This window comes from Sabethes cyaneus, chromosome 2 (assembly GCF_943734655.1).
Source record: "Sabethes cyaneus chromosome 2, idSabCyanKW18_F2, whole genome shotgun sequence".
In the NCBI taxonomy this organism is placed as follows: domain Eukaryota; kingdom Metazoa; phylum Arthropoda; class Insecta; order Diptera; family Culicidae; genus Sabethes; species Sabethes cyaneus.
Window position 1 is genome coordinate 57386586 of NC_071354.1, and position 17318 is coordinate 57403903.

A 17318-nucleotide genomic window follows, 5' to 3' on the forward strand; every position below is an offset into this window, starting at 1 on the left:
CAGGGGGGCTGCCCCCCGCAGTGGCCGGCGCTTCCGACGGCGGGTCACCGACGCACACTCGCGGCCTGCGGCTGTCTCGCCCTGAATCATCTAGAAAACATGTCTCGCACTTTATAATGAACGGAATTCATTTGCGCCTAGAGGAATAAAGAACTTTCAATCATCTATACTCTAGAGTAAATAGGGTAACGTATATGTTTTGTTTTTTGTTTGATTAAAGTTATTTGTTAACTTGCCAATTCATGTTTCATATTGAATACTTAGGTATTCCGAATAAATTCGGCCTTTCGTGATACGGCCTTCTGTAACTGTTGTTGAATTTCTGCCATTTGGATTTCGGCCATTCGTGATTCCGCCATTTGTGTTTCGGCCATTCGGTACCAGCCCCTGGGAACTGCTCAGTAGTTGTTAGAAAATTCGTTATTTGAATTGAACGTCCTCAAATTGTGCATTCATGATTGCTCATGAATTTTTTTTAATCAGCAAATAAAAAATCACCCAAGCATTGTGAGTTGCAGGAAGAAAGTTATTTTCAATCGATTTTCATTTTCACAGGAAGCACTAAGAATGATTTTGCTAGAAATTGAGATTGATTAATTAGTATATTTATTTTGTCAAAACAAGTAGCTTCGAAATTGCAAAATTTTGGTGGCGCGTTTACTTTACCCACCTATTATGCCAATATGCACGATGCAATTTAATGTGCATATGCTGCACAACTACGGATACTGCTGAAAATTTATTCTTTATTCTGTCGGATATTTTAATATGGTTGCCGTAAATCGGTCTAATCGATCAAGAATTTATCTGACAGTAAAACTTTAACTTTTCTTCTCACGGCAATATATTTTCATGTTAACGAAGCTGCCTGACTGATTTAGTAGTTTTGCACGTTGCTCAGTTTTATACTTTATTGTTTAGTCGAACAGAGCGAAAAGCTACATTAAATTATGGCGGTGACAGCCACTGGCAAAAATCATAATTGGTTTCATAGCTGCTTTCAGCAGAGAGTAACAAGACTACTTGAGCTTATGGCCTGATTCTGAAGGAGGTTATAAAAACCTTCTGAAGAGTGGACCACTTGGTCAGGTGGCAGTTTTATAGTGGGCATCAGAAGGTTCTAGTGGAGCTTCTAGTTTTATGAGCGGATTTATGAAATTGGTCATGAAAACCACTATGAAAACCACACTTGGTTGCTTGGAATAACTCATTCATTTTGTTCGGATTGATAAGATTTTCGCAACAATCGATCAGAAATTTTTTTAAAAATTGATTCAAATGGAAGAAAAGATAGAACTTTACGCGAATTGTAAAAATTGATGATGAGTGAGAAGGCCTCAATTTTCCATTAATTTTCTTCATGATTTCTTAACTTCCCAAGCACAGACGACACATGCATATACCAGAGAGCTAACCAGCATAATGTGTAATACTGCATTTGACACGGTACCATGGTGGTTATAGTTGCATCTAGATATAAGGAAGCAGATACAGAACACGTTCGGACAGAACGGAACAAGATTGCCATTTTGTTCGCTCAATAATCACTGGTTTGCCACTGGACTGTAGAACACTGGGACACGTGCCCCACCTTCACCATAAAAATAGATTTAATCAGACGTTCAACTCTAATCTAATCTAAGTCTAATTTCAACTTGGAAACTTAGAAACTTTTGGTTCAATTTGAAGTTAAAGTTTAAGTCAAAATTGGTGCGAATTTAAATCCGATATCGTCCAATATCAACTACAATTTTATATCCAATTTTAAGTCTAGTTTAAAATAAAATTTCAGTCGAATACAAAATCTTCAATTTTGAATTCCGTTTTAAATCCGATTTGAGGTCCAGATTTAAGATCAATTTTACTTGTCTTGAAATCACTTCACAATCAAATTTAAACCTAATTCCAAATCTAATTTTATGTCCAATTCTACGTCTTATTTGAAATTCAACTTCAAGTCCACCACACTCAATTTAAATCCAAATTTTGTCCAATTACAAGTCCAGTTTCAAGTCTAATTTCAGTTCGCATTTCAAAATCTTTTTCAAATCCAATTTCGTGTCACATGTCAATTTCGTCACATGAAAAGTACGATATAGACCAAAAATATATTGGGTTGTGCAATAGCAGATGGGACTCACACCCACGATCTTTCGGCTGGTAACCGAATGTTTTACTCAATGAACTACTACTACCACTACTACTACTACTATATTAGGTAATCCAATTTCAAGATTCAACTTCGATTTCAATTCCAACTCCAAGTCTAATTCAAGTCTCCAATTTAAGACCAATTTCATGTCCAGTTCAAACCTCAAATTCAATTTAAGTTTAATTTCATGTTTAACTTCAAGTAAAATTTCGAACATAATTACATGTCCGACTACAAGTTCGCTTTCTAGTAAAACTTTAAGTCTAAGTTCAAGCTAAAATTCAAACTCAAATACAAGTTTTAATCTGATATCAAGCATAATATTAGATCTAATTTCAAAGCCACTGGTGAGCTCAAAAAAGGCTAAAAAGCTAAAAGAGGCTAAAAAAAGTCCGAAGTTATTAACCGAATTGGCAGCTATTTTTGCGAAAAGTAAATTTATTGCAGAGCGCAAGAATAGGTACGGCTCGATCCCGTGAGTTCCGAAGCCAAAAGCCTATATAACTCTAGTAAGGCGACTGACAGAAAATATTGGACATACACTCACAAATGTAGGTAGTAAAATGCGTTTAATGTTTAATGTAATGCGTAAATGCGTTTAACTTAAAGTTATGAAAAAGTTGTAATTAAGATAAACAACTAAAATTTGGCGAGTTTTGCCCGGCCGGACTATGGGAAGAACACAATTGTCGTAACTTCTAGTCGTAGTTACCATACTGCGGTTGTTGTTCGATGCAAGAAAATTCGATGCAGAAACCAATTATTCTAGGACACATAATATCAAAAAAATCAATACTACGAAAACTCATGCACACTGGCAACCAGGGCACTAAATCATTTTTGAGTGCGTGTCCCCGTGACGTGCACGTCACCGAGCCACCGAGCGAGTGATGCTGAAGACAACCAGTGCCAGCCTGCCAGCCAGCCAGCCAGTGGCAATACACTTGACCTGCTTCCTCTTCTTGCCGGAATCTTTTGTTGACCGAGGATGGACCACCGTCCTTAGCGAGGACCTTGGTCAATGAGGATAACAAAATAAAAAGCCAAAGAAGAAAAGGCGCATTGTTACTCACACCGAGTGTCCGCAAAATTAGGGGCAAGTTTCGCTGGTTTCATGGCGGGCATAGCGATGGGGCAGAAAACGGACTGAAGCACTTTTGTCGTCTTCTGACGTCGTTATTGGAGACGGTTTGCCATGAAAAGAGTCAAAGGGCACCGGGTGTTTTCGTGAGATAAATGGGCTATTCAACACTAGGAATCCGGATATTCCTCCCGTCACAGGTCAGCGTATTAGACGTGTTATCAAACGGGGAGGAAATCGTGCGCTCTTTTGTCGACAAAGAAATATAAACATAACATGCCACTTTGAAGATTAGGTTCCAATTTGCGATGTATTAGTGCTCTACCTCCGTGAAGGACTGCGATAAAAATAATGTTTTTACTCCCGACCCGTACAGCAGCCGTTTACTTAGTGAATTATCTCAGGTTTATATTATTTTGACCTTAATCATTGTTAATTGAGGTACGGGATAGAAATAAATAAAGACGTACAGCATATCTTTGAAGTTATATGCCTACAAAGAAAATATTTGTTGCCTATTCATGCTATTATTAATTGTCCTTTGTTCTCATCCAACATACCTGATTTGTTATCAGCAAATTTGCGATTTAGGTTACTTTTCTTTTGTATGTGCAAATTTATTAACTTTTTGAACTATGATTGTAGGACAATCATGTAATAAAAACTTCAAAGTGAAGAATTTCACATGAATATTTATGCTTCAGTTGTTTTCCAGTTACTTGAATGCTTGAATTGCAAATTGAAAACCTCGATTTGACACTGTACCCAGTGAATCTAAGTGTTATGCCTTCTAGCAAAAACAAATGGCACTATTCACTATTGGAAAGCTGAAACTGGCTTCATAGCACAGAGCAAACAATCGTTTAGTCGTTGAATTTGCTGGTCCAAATTTACCGCACAGACGACAGCAGTGAAACCTTTCACATTTGACATCGGAGCCCTTTTTGGTTCGTTTGCTGGGGTAGCTCTCTGAGCTTAAGTGAAAACAAAAAGCCACAAGCATCCACGGTTCATCTATGCGGATCATTATTCCGTCGCCATCTACTTACATTTGCACACATGTACGAAATCAGAGAAGAACAGCTGGCCATTCTCAGTCACTGTTTATGTTCGGCTTGATGGTTTAGATTATTATGGCATTTATCAATACGGCAGCCCTAATGGTAGAACATTAGCGAAACCAAAACTAGCACAGTTTTAATAAATAAATTATACGGAAGCGTACGCCAACAATGTGTTTATTTCTGCGTAGATGAATGTTTATCAGTAGGTATGAAATTCTGAAAAATAATCAAATAAGCATATGCTGATAACTAGCAATTTCCTACTTTAGATTTGTTTTGTGTTTAACAAATAAATTTAAGGTGTAGGTATTCCTTATTATTAGCAAACTTGAATTTTGAAATGAAATCCAGGGTAGTATTTCGTACGAATAATCTACGACAATAGCTAAAACGGATGTTCCATAGATTTTCGAAAGATACAGCTGATCCTGGGCTCCTTACCTAGGTTTCTGTTTTTAAACAACAAACATCATACAGCTGAACTTGCGGCATTGATTTTTATGTTGTTTAGTGTTGTTTCACATGCTCACTCACATGCACTGTTTTGAAACTAATATATATTATGGGAACAATAGTGCAGGGTGACAAAGAATTTTCAACAGGGACGGCCGCCCTAGTAAACAGGAAATTTAGAAGTCGAGAGGCACGTCCTAGGTTTCGAACAGGCTTGCCGAACTCTACAGAATTTTATTCAAGACACTTATTTGATTGATTGTGCATGCTTTTACCAGACTATAATTGAACTCTATAAACACCCTATTTATGCGCAAGTTTGATTGTAGAGAGCATTGTAGGTGGAAAAGGCTGAGGTCATTACGAATTGATTTCTATGGAATATTAAAACTGATGGCTTGGTTACATGTATACTTATAACTGGAGGAGAGGGTAAAATATAAATGCAAAAGGTGAAGGCTGGATGTCTCTGCCACACCAACCCCGTTTGAGAAGAATAACGAAGTATAGACAATAAAATCTAAGTCAAATGACGCATTGACCGAGCCTGCCGTATTAGATTTTTTCAACGCTTATACTACAAGCTAGCTTCCCAGTTAGCTGGTCTAACTGGACAATCGTGTTAAGTTCGAATCTCGACTGGGCGATGCAGTTTAGAGTCCAGCAGGATAGTTACACTAGCCTTAAAAATCTGGTAAAACGAAACGATACCTGGGAATTTTGTTGGTTTAAGGAATACTGGTACGTGCTGAATGAACAAGTGATGGGGAAATTTGGTTCGGGACCCGAGCTGTCTGTCTCATGCCAGGATAAAGGAGGAGTGTTAAGATTTGTCGTTGTAAAAATATGTTGCTCTCAATGAGCAAGCAGTCTAGGAGCATGCTACATTCTGAGCGAAATGCGAAAGATGACCCCAATCCTCGATGTAATGCGACCCGTACCTATGGATGAATGCTTGGGGGGGGGGGGTCAAATAAAGTTTTCCAAGGTAAAACGGAGCCTGCATGATACCAGAGCACCCTGTGTTCAAAGTGAGTAAAGGACAGTGGACGTCCTCCAAGAATTGGTGCTAAACACCGAAGTCTGTGTAGAGGTGGCGCACGATGGAAGACCAGAAGTACGCAGTCCGATCGATACGGACGATACTGGCGGAGTGATGGACGCAGAGATGGAAAAAAAACTTCAACCTCGACAGCATATCGCTGGAAGAAGGACACTCGGCTTCATCCCTGATCCTAAATTCGCCAACAGGAAATGCGGAGAGTGACGCGGATAACCTTCCCGATCCGGCGACGCTACCTGAAGTCAAGGGGCAACCTGAGACTACCGGAGATGTGGCCAAGCGACTCTCCAACGCGCAACGGCGACGACAGATATGGTATCGTAGCAAGGGCTACTCAAAAGAGGAAGCGGAGGAGCTCACTCTTCTGCCGACCGGCCGGCCAGCCTGGCCAGTGGCACTTTGTCGTTACCAAAAAGCAACTATCCGCTGATACGGCGTCCCCAAATATCAGCAACAAAGGTCCCACTAGAAAGATACCACACAGCCGAACCTGCCCGAGTCCTTCGGCACCAAAACCATCCTTGGGGTGCACATACAGAGAAATAGTGGATGCTTTCAGCGTAGCCATAACTACGGCTGATTATCCCGTTTCCCTGCACAGTACGGATCAGCTGGATCACATAGCTGACCAGGAGACTCCAGACATGAGGCCCAAGTTCAGGAGCTGTCAGTTCAAGAACGGCTATTTGATACTGACTTGCTTTGACCAGAAAATGGTCAAATGACTGGAGTGAACGGCATCTATTCTCGTCCCGTGGGAAGGGACACAATTACGTGCCTACGACACGAAGTACCTGCCGAAGGCTCATACCTTAATAGGGTACTTTCATAGGGTGTCGACACCACGGTCGAGAGAATTTTGAGATTCCTCCAGAATCAGAACGACGGCTTTTCAACGCAAGCGTGGCAGATACGCCGACGCAATGTGTTTGGAAAGACCGTGGAACTGTTGATGGAGGTTGACCAAAGGCGGCAAACCAAATCGCCCAGCAACACTTGATATTTTTCATGCGAATATTCTGCCACCTGGTGATGAGTCTAACTGTGCATAGTAACCCTGTTGTGTACAGAAAAAAAATTAACAGCGTTATCAATTGATTTACAGCAGCCGTGGCGAAAACAGTTACGCAAATACGCTCGATGCTTTGTTCGTACTGCCAGCTCCAGCCCGGAGCGAAGAAGTTGGATGTCGTGAGACGCTTCGTGTACGCCGGATATAGCCGATTCGACATTTATAATAATCTCTCTCTTGTGGAGAACGGCGAGTGCGTCCAACGGGCGCGACCACACCTACTTGATGCTGGGCAGCAATGACTGATATGGGACCGGGTACTTTAAGTCCCACACAAAGAAGGTAAACGATGACGCCAAATATATCTCCCACATCAATTTTCCGAAAAAGGTCCGTCTGTTGCTGACGCTTAGTAAGAAGGGGATGTCCAAGTCGCCGTTCTTTCCTTCGGATCATTTCCAGCTCAACTAGCAAAATGATTTGACTCGACTTTTTTTTATTGGAATGAAATATTGCTGATATGTTGGACACCACGCAAGGATTCATTTTCCATTAAACTTAATTTTTTTTCAAGTGTAACTTTTCAGTAGGGCGTATTTACAAAAGATTTTTTTTCAGAAAATCATATGAAAACTACTTATTTGATCACAATTGCGTCAAAAGAAAAGTTGCAGGAAATTATGTGTGTTTTCAGGACACTCTTGGATTTTATTAATGAAATTTTTTTCCAAAATTAACCAAATTTTACTCTTTTTTGTAAAACTCAAAGAAAACCAAATTCTACGCATCATTTGGAACAAATTATGTCTTATCAACGCTGTTCTTAGGCCGTTCTTAGGCCCAACTCAAGTCAATGCAAATTTACAATCCAAATACAGTAATGTTCCGATTTTGTCAGCCCCATGTTGAATTTTGGGCTGACAAAATGGGGAAACTGACAAGATCGGAAAAAAAATTGCGGAAATTTTTTCAAAATTCATGACTTAAGACCTTGCAATATCGAAGACTTCTACTAAAACTTAAATTTTAACCCTCAATTGGTCAACCGAAAGCTCAATGAACCGGGCACAGCACACTGGTCCAGAACCTTTTTTTGGTGCGCATTAGCTTTGAATGGGAAACTTTGAATGGGAAAAAAGTGCTATCGTCCAGCGGAATTCAAATTTTGATTAATCCCCCTAAAAGTAAAATAAGAAATTTATTTTTCTTCAGTTTTAATATAACACATTGATGTGTTCTGCAAAGTTTTACAGCATATTATTACAAGAAATTTTGCTGAAGACAGTAACCTTCTATCTCCAGCAAAGATAGAAAAATCCTATTAAAAATTGTTAAAATCAGTTTTTCTATTTTAACTGTTTTTACAGTTGTTATATGACTTTTTCCTGTTTTACAAAGTTGTACAAATAGTAAAAATACACAATATTTCTGAACATAGTCTACCTCTATCTTTGCTTGTTTAGGAACTATAGAACTTTTACTATAAAAATACTCTAATTTTCAACCCGAATTACTCGCAAGAAGGCATCATTTTATTCAAAAACTCTCCCGAGAGAATCAGAATAGTTTCAAGCAGGCTGAAACGTTTTATAAATCACATTTTTATCACATTTTTTTAAGAAAATTGTTCAAAGAATTAAAAAAAAATATTTTTAGCTGCAGTGCTGCCAAATACTTTTTTGTTCGATTCAAAAAATTAAATTTACATTTTTAAGCAATCCGCAATTTCGCAAATAGAAGCAAGAGCAAAATTACCTTTTCTTGAAGCAATGAGTCTACTCTCTAAGCAATATTAAGATACTTTGTGCTGTCATGGAAACATGTATACAGTATATAATAAACAGAATTTGTTCAAGAATTAAAAAAACATTTTTTCAGCGTTTTTGAGCTAAGAAAACTAAGAAAGATCAAAGATTATTTATTCAAATACACCATAAAACGCATTGGCTTTTAACACAAATTAATTTTGGGATTAAGGGTACCTTCTGTGTCACAGACCGCTTGTCCATCGGTCTTTTTTCTAATGCCTTTTAGATCGAACTACGCTTATAGAGCAATGGTCACATTTAATCTAAAGTTTATTTACTAATCTGAGATTTACATAGATTTAGATATATCATACACTCTGCTTCGTGTTTTGCTTATACAGCATCCGAATCACAAACACCTGCCTACTCAACAACTTCGACCTAATTTGAAGTCTGTATTATGTCGCAAGCCGGAAAAATTTCGATATCTCTCAAACCCAACCAAGATGCAATATTTTATTCGTCAACCTCACATACGTCTGGTGGCAGCGACGATCATCGTCATCGCGATGGAAAGTGGAAAGCAACCTTTACCACGGCAGCCGGCCGCGTGTGGGGCGTGTGTACTTCCTCCTGTTTTCACAAAGTTACGACTTTATGGAACATTTTTCAACGCAATGTGTCGCTACTAATATACCTAGATAGACGTTCGTTAGAGACTTAGAGCTAAGAGTTAGTATATATGTAGTTTCAACGCCTCAGCGCGCCCTAGAAGAAGAGGGTTGTGTGTAGGTATGCCGCATGCATGCAAAGACCTCGATGGAAAATTTATTGCTATTTTAATTGCGGAAGAATCAACGGGGCCAGCTTTGGCGTACAGAAAACGTAAAGGAGTAGCGTTTAAATCAGAGCTAATAGTACGTTGAAAGTGCGCACTTGTTGCAACATTATTGGATGCCCTTTCACGGTGTTTTCTGGTCCATATAGATGAAGCAGTGCCGAATATACAGAATTTGTTAGATAGCAAACGAGAAGTTATATTACAGTGCAATAAATTTGGATAATTTATTATTTACCTTAGGGCGCAAAAGTTAACTTGAAGTACACAGCTGCGTTGGCCAGAGTAAACGTTGTGCAGTTGAATGCTGTTTTCAGGAGACCTTGGACGTTTTTAGCAGGCAAAAGCAAATAAGGGAAGTGTAATTATAACTAAAGCTTTCCGTGCAACGGTGCTCGGGATTCCACAGCACTAAATTGTTAGGTGGCGTTTGTTTTCTGCTTCGGGCTCTTTCGACTTTGAATCGGACGACGGCCAATTCGCAGTTGCTTGTTTGTTCGATGAACCAGGGGGTTTTCTGTATTCCGATTCACACTCTGCCACTTACACCAAGAAGAAATAACACACTTCACCACGTTCCCAGCGGAGATCAGCGAATAAAGAGTTTCAACTTTTTGAACCAAAACTACGAAAGAAGCAAAACTTCCACGTTTTACATTCACTGCCTCCTCTCGTACGCTTCCGCTTTTTTTCCCGCTTGGGAAACAATCACTACTTAGATTGCTTGTATCGTATAATTTTCTCCCTTTTGCTTAGCGACTCCCGGCACGCACATCGATTATCTTCTGGCAGAAAATAATATTCCTGCAATGGCCAATTCTTCCAAAACTCAAAATGGGTGAACTTTGCCTAAAGGGCTAACAAAAAAATCTTCGCTTCGCTAGCTGTTAACCTCAGCAGCACTCATAAAGACGGTTTTCACGTTGCGGAGAATGTAACTTCTTTCTCACAGCATGTTCCTACTTTCCAAAGTCTATTTGGCAGGAGGTCGTCTCACTTCTAGCACTACCAGCTGCTGTATAAATATCAGCCAAACAAGGCGCCGTCGTATCTACGAACTGGAGATCTTAATCATACCAACTCCAAACTACAACTGACTTCACCTCGGCGGTTTGGTCAACTCCAAAGTCTTTAGCTCTCCAGCAGCGCTTTCCGTATGACAGTGTGCAAAGCGAGCTTTACCTCCACAGGATTCCCTTTCTCTTCTGCTTTGCACGTAGTCCGCGAGACCGCGACACACACTCTCGCGCGTGTTCAACCCCAACAGCCAGTGCCAGCGCCGCCGAAGCTTCGAACAAATAAGTGCCCAGCTAGTGCCGATTTCGTTCCGATTCACACACATGAAACACAATAAACCTGCTCAACCAGTTTTTCTCACCACGTTCCGCGCTTCACAGTTCTATTCACCTGAATTTCCCTTTCCATTGCCGTCCATTCCACCATTCCGAGTTCTCTTTTCCCCTGCGTTTCGTCTGACTTTTTCTCTTCCCACACCGTCCGAGAAACAGAGCAGAGGAAACCCAAACAGCATGACCAACGCAACCAACAGAACCCGGCTTCTACATCTACCGAACCCAGACGGAACGATAAACTCGCAGGCCTTGTTTTACCTTAACTACTGCCGAAGCAAAAAGTCCACTAAGGTGGTAGTGCCGATTCTGGAGGTTAATGTGTTGTTGAAAAGATCGAGAAATAAACAAACAAAAACCAAAATAAATCAACACATTCTCACCGCACTCGCCAATATACAACACCATCAACCGCGGCCATCGTGCAACACTGTAGCACAACAGCACTGACTGCTCGTTGGTGGTTGATGGTGGGTGTTAGCGCATAAAACATACCCATAAAAATATGAGAGAAGGACACGAAAACATGCAAACTGCCTACTGCCTGTAGGTGCATTATTTTCTGCAACTATGTTTGTACAGTTAAATGGTGCAATTGTCAGAGGATTGGTGTTCCGTTTTAACATGCGGTACTGCAGAGCGTGAATTTGGTAGCAAAAAAATATTATCCATTTGACTTACCAGCAAAAAATCTGTAGATTATATTATGACAAAGTGTGGAAAATCTGGTTCATATGTACTTACTTGAATAATTCAATTAGAAAGGCTTGAGGGTTCAAGTAAAAGCGTACAATGAAATTATACAATATTCATTCGATTCGTTCCGTGTGTTTTAGCGAAAAGCATTCTACATTTGTGCCGTCTCATACCATCATGCCTCAATCCGATAGACACACACTGCACCGTCGAGCATGTTTTATATCCGACAGGAGACTATCATTTCATTGCACACGAGTATTAACCCGGTTCTCCTGCTGCGACGACAGTGCATTAAACTATGCACTTGCATGCGGATTATCTCTGTGTGTGGTGCGCGCTTATCCACCGTGGTAACCTTGTCCGCATATGCAGTTAAAGCTGAATTGCAGTACATACCTATCTAGCTAGTTAAAAGCTAGACCAGAGCACCAGAGGTGCTAGCAATTGGTACACATGCGTTCAAAGCACTCAACCAAGTAAACAAAGAGACATTCTACAACACACGCTCACAGCCAGCCAGCCAGCCAGATGCGATGGGAGATATTCCCGGAATATTTGCACTGTTGTTTGTTTACAGCGACCCACTTTGGCGAGCGGAAAATTAAGAGGGATTTCCCGAGCTGGGCAGGTTGTTGCGATTGGCAAAGTTGTGACATTTGGAAAAACCAGTTTGTAAGTGAAAAATTCACAAAACGGGGAAAACTTTTACGGCTGGTTCATGGGCTTGCCTGTATCCGACCATTAACAAGATTAACTGGAAAAATGTGTCGATGTTTACTGTTCAAGGAATAAAGTAAACTCAATTCGACTTTGAATCGGTTATTTTTATTAGCAAGGCATTTTCAAAACATGTGCCTTGAAACTGCCGCACAACATTTGCCTATTACAAACACAGATCAACAAAAATTATTTGTATTGAACTGAAATCGAAGAGGTTGATTTAGTAGTTCTTTTATTATAAACTTTAGTTTTGGAAATTCTGAAAAACAACCATGCTTTCCCTTTACGTTGAATTTCGATGGAGGCGCCTTATTGATCAGGGAGAAGTGATAATGGAGCGTCAGCTGTGTGAATCCAAAACAACAGTATCGCATATATAAAAAAGGGCCTATTACATTCGCAGTTTTAAGTTAGTTAGAAGAATTTCGGTAACTATTTATTACATTCATTTTGGAGTACTAAGTCACAGTACTATTCAACCTTCAATTGATCAACCGGGTATCACATGTACCCATATCGATATTTGAGTTCCAGTTACGGACTGTTCCTTTTAAAATATCTTGAAAAGGCTCAAGATACTCGTTATTTACATAATTTTACGTAAAAAACGTTCACATAACAACTTTTATATTTTTAACCGAGTGCTTCGGCTGCTCAAATTTTGTCGGATTTTCGGTCATTCAGTCTAGGGTTAAAGCTCGAAGTTCTCTCCCACATCCTGTTTCATAGACTGAGGCTGTTGCAGGAAACCTTTGTTGGCGACTACCAGTGCGGTTTTCGAGAGGGACGCTTAAAGATAGGCCAAATGTTAACCTTGCTAGAAATCTTCGATAAATTATGAGAATTCAACTTGTTGACTCACCATTTGTGTATGGACTTCAAGGCGGTGTACGATTCAGTTAAGCGAAATGAGCTGTGGTGGATTATGCTTGAACAAAGTTTTTCAACAAAACTGATATGACTGATTCAAAATCAAGTGTCGGAATAGCGAGTGAGCTACCATGAATTCTACCAAAACGAAGTATATGTTAGTTGGTAGATTATGGAACCGCGGTGGTGATAGATGGAGATACTTTTAGGTGGTAGACGAGTTTTTTTACCTTAGTACCACATGTGACGACGATGTGAGCCGTGAAGTTAAAAAGTGGCCAATACGATTTTCTACGGATTACGTAACCAGCTGAGATCCCGTAGCCTTCGACTCCGTACAAAACTAGTACTAGTAGTAGTGCTAGGCAGTCGAAACGGTTTATCTCTCCAAACGTTTCAATGACTCGCAAAATCCTGGAGCTTTCGAAGAAAGATCTCAGCATTTATACTGGTCTTATAACAGGACATTGTCCGAGCCGATATCATCTGAAGCTAATGGGAAAACTTCAAGATGATATATGTCGCTTCTGTGGCATAGAAAAAGAAGACTCGAAACACCTGTTATGCCGATGTCCGGAAATTCTCAATAAAAGATTAAGGTTCTTTGAAAAAGGGCTTTTAGAACCCTCTGATATTTGGAGAACAAGTCCCAGCGCAGTAGTGCACTTCATCCGAAGTGCATCACCGGGCTGGACAAATGCTATTAGTCAAACAATGACGATCACTTCCGATAGTGGTACGTCATCTTGACAACATAGCTATAATAAAATGGGGGATATATCACAATAGATCAAACAAATGGTCGCTGTGATCAAAATACCCAACACGGAAAAAAACTAGTACTCTCTAAGATGCTAATTCTTCCAATGGAAACTTACGGCCACGAAATGTGGATGTCGAAAAAGCGCGACCGACGAGCACTCGGGATTTTGCGCGCAAAATCAATCCTTGGCAGCATATCAGAAGAAGTAGTTTGGCGCAGGCGCACTAATCACGAGGCGACTAAAAAATACGGCAGGCTACAGTGGGCTGGCCACGTAGCAAGGATGCCGGATGAAAGTCCAGCGAAAACAATATTCAGCAAAGAAGCCGACAGAGAAGGATAATTTCGAAGCACAATCCGTACCCGTTGGATGAGCGCTGTTGATGAGGATGCGAAAGTAGCGGGTGTTAGAGACGATTGGAGAGCGGCAGCCCAACACCGTTGTGATTCCTACCTTTTGTCCAATGCTGATATCCAATAAATGATATCGGAAGGTGCATGGGTCGAACTAAGCTATAATCTGAGATTATAACCGGATTTTGAACCCACAACACCCGCCAGGGCGTGTGGCTCGCTGATACCTGTACCTTTGAACCACAGAGGCGCTGGACAAAAGGAGACTGCGCAACCCCCCTTATTAATGTAGCGACGTATCTCGTTGGATTATTTTTAGACACAACTTGTGCCTTTTCCTCCATCTACTGTAGAAACCATCGACCGAGAAGTTTTAATCTAACTTGTTTTTACTTTCAGAACGACTACACATTGCAGGTCCTTACGACTTGCAGGGTACTGCGTGTGACGTTGTTCGTCTGTCAGCGTGTTAGCCGCGATTCTCAGTGCGGGAATTCGGAGAAAGGCTCCGTTCCTATGAAATAGACCAAACTCGTGTTTTAGTCTTTGACCTTGAAATGCGATCAGGCATTAATATTAAATTTTTTTTAGAAACGGTGATTCTCCATCGTCTCGGTCTTAGAATACGTTGTGGTGCGTAGATGTCTAGTTGACCAAGCAGTGCGGAATTGTCAATCTCTGATCATAAAAATTTTGCACCGAAAACAGCTTGGTTGGTGTTCCGTCGATTTTCCATAGTTTCGATGCCAATCAATGCACACCGGTCTTCATAATAAGGCAAGCCTTGCGGGTGCGTCCATGGAAGATTTCGTAGAGCGTATCGAACAAACTTATGCTGCACTGATTTGATTCGGGAAATCCACATTTCTTCATAGGGTGGATCTTACCAATGAGCAGTACAATGCACGAAGGCATAGTGGATCGGTGAAGTCAGTAGCAACTTTCGAAATGAAACCTAGTTGGCGGTTAGCTTTCGCTACAATAGATGAGTAGTGCATTTTAGTAGTCAGTTGGTAATCTAACAGAACGTTTAGATCCTTGATTTAGGCGACTCGATTCAAAACAGTCCCGTCGATGGAGTAGTTGAATAGAACAGGATTCTTCCCCGCCGATAAGAAATCACACAGCACTTCGCTTTAATAACCACAAGACGATTTGGTCGGCACCATCTGGTAATCCTGTCCAGCATATCCTGTAGACGGAAACAATCATCCAACTTGCGGATGGCAAGGTAAATCTTCAAATCATCCTCATAGATCAGCAAACTTCCGTTTGGTAGAATCAGGGAGACATCATTGAAGAAGAGAGCGAATAGAAGTGGTCCTAAATTACTTCCTTGAGGAACCTATCTTTACATATAGCTGTCGGTTTGTCAAATAAGATTTTAGCCAGCCACACATCTATCCGAGAAGCCGAGACGACGAAATTTTGTGTACAGTATGTTATAGTCTACTGTGTCGAAAGCTGCTTTGATGTCTGTATATATTGCATCAATTTGCACACCACTGTCCACTGTGGCTTGTACAGAAGGAAGTGAACTCACGGAGGTTCGATTCTACAGAACGCTTGTGGAAGATCCCATGTTGGGAAAGCGTAATATAGTGTTTGCACGCCTCAAAAACCACATTAATCAATATGATCTCAAATATCCATTTGGATATCCATTTTGTCTCCTTTTTTTGTATCCTGGTGTTATACACGAGCTTTTCTAGGCTGTGGGAAACATTCTAGTTTGTAGTGAAAGGTTGAAAATCGCTCGTAGAGGTTCCATTAGAACACTGGGACGTTTTTCAGCACGCACGATGGGATGCCGTCTGGCCCAGCAATAGATGATTCTACTAAAAGACGTTCTGTTGCGCTTTTCCAATCACAAAAACTGACTGATAGCTTTCAGTTTGCTCTCTTGTTTGAGCCGACTCAAACTTTCGTAAGACCCACGTCATGTCAAGTCCTACCTGGAAGGGTCGGCTGCCCCTTCAAGTGGATTGTGTTTTTTTTTTCTGAGCAAAAATGATGGCAACCACGTCGCAAGGATGCCGGACGACTGTGCAGCAAAATCTGTTCTCTTCAAGAACCCCACCGACACCAGGAATAGAGGGGCCCAACGTGCTAGATGGCTCGACCAGGTTGAAGCCGACTTGCGTGTGTCGAGACGCTCAACGAATCGGCGACAAGTGGCCCAGGATCGAGAGCAGTGAAGAGGAATCCATGATACGGCATGAGCCACCTGTACTGTTAGAAGAAGACGAAGACGAAGAAGAAGATGAAGAATAGCCAAGGAAATGTACGTACATTCTTATAAAAAAAATTAATTATTTTGCAAAACATGGTTCCTTAGATACAATTTTTTTACACAAGTAAATGTTTATAAAAATTGAGTTTTCCAGCCAAAACTCTACATCACAAAATACCGACTTTTACGACTTTTTTTGGAACTTTTTCAAAGCCTGGATTGCCGAGAAAACTTTCTAGCATTTTCTTTAAAAAAGTTAATCCCACGATGGTTGGTTCAAGAGTTATGAGCTTTAATAAGCGATATTAGAGAAAATCGGAAAATTTCCTTTGAAATTTTCTGGGAAAATTTGGACATCGAATTTCCTCAATATTGTTTTCATTAAGTTTAAGTTTATGCAATTCCCAAGGGTTTTGCAATTCTGACGCCCTTAGCTCCATTTTGTCTAGTCAGCGATCCTAATCGAACCGTCAGGGACCATCTGGACTTTGAAATTGACCGATTCAAGGATTCCAATGTCAATCAAGTAAGGACACTAAACTCCAAGCAACATGAGGATTCGCTTCTGGTTATTTTCACCAGATCTGTTCTCCCAAGTCGCGTTTATAATGTAGCACTTGATTCCAGCTAACATTAATGTTTTCACGTTCATTCATATTATATTCGTATATTCTAAAATATCCAGATCATAGAAAATTCAAATCATTATCCGGTGTACAATAATCTCATCCGATTAGAATAATAAAGCAAAGCCTAGTTGCTGCATTTCGTTATCGAAACTTGACCTTCTGTTTTTATACGACATACTTCGCAGCCAGCTGTTAGAGTACAGGACAATTGCAGGGTCAGTTGCTACGATCCTATCGACTCCAACAGCCTCTCTCAGCCGAGATTCGAACATACGACGACTGGCTTATTA

The 17318-nt window shown here is 40.5% G+C and overlaps 1 protein-coding gene across 2 annotated transcripts in view; it reads right to left on the minus strand.

Annotated features, from left to right (window-relative positions):
* LOC128738739 (protein yippee-like) overlaps positions 1-17318 on the minus strand; it is a 199844-nt gene that overhangs the window by 101892 nt on the left and 80634 nt on the right. Inside the window, exon 1 of one of the 2 annotated variants that reach the window (XM_053834086.1) lies at positions 9650-10943. The exons of the other annotated variant lie outside the window; for it this stretch is intronic. The gene's annotated coding sequence lies outside the window, so the exon portion shown is untranslated. Of the gene's footprint in view, positions 1-9649; positions 10944-17318 lie in introns of those variants that run through there. 2 annotated transcript variants of the gene reach the window in all.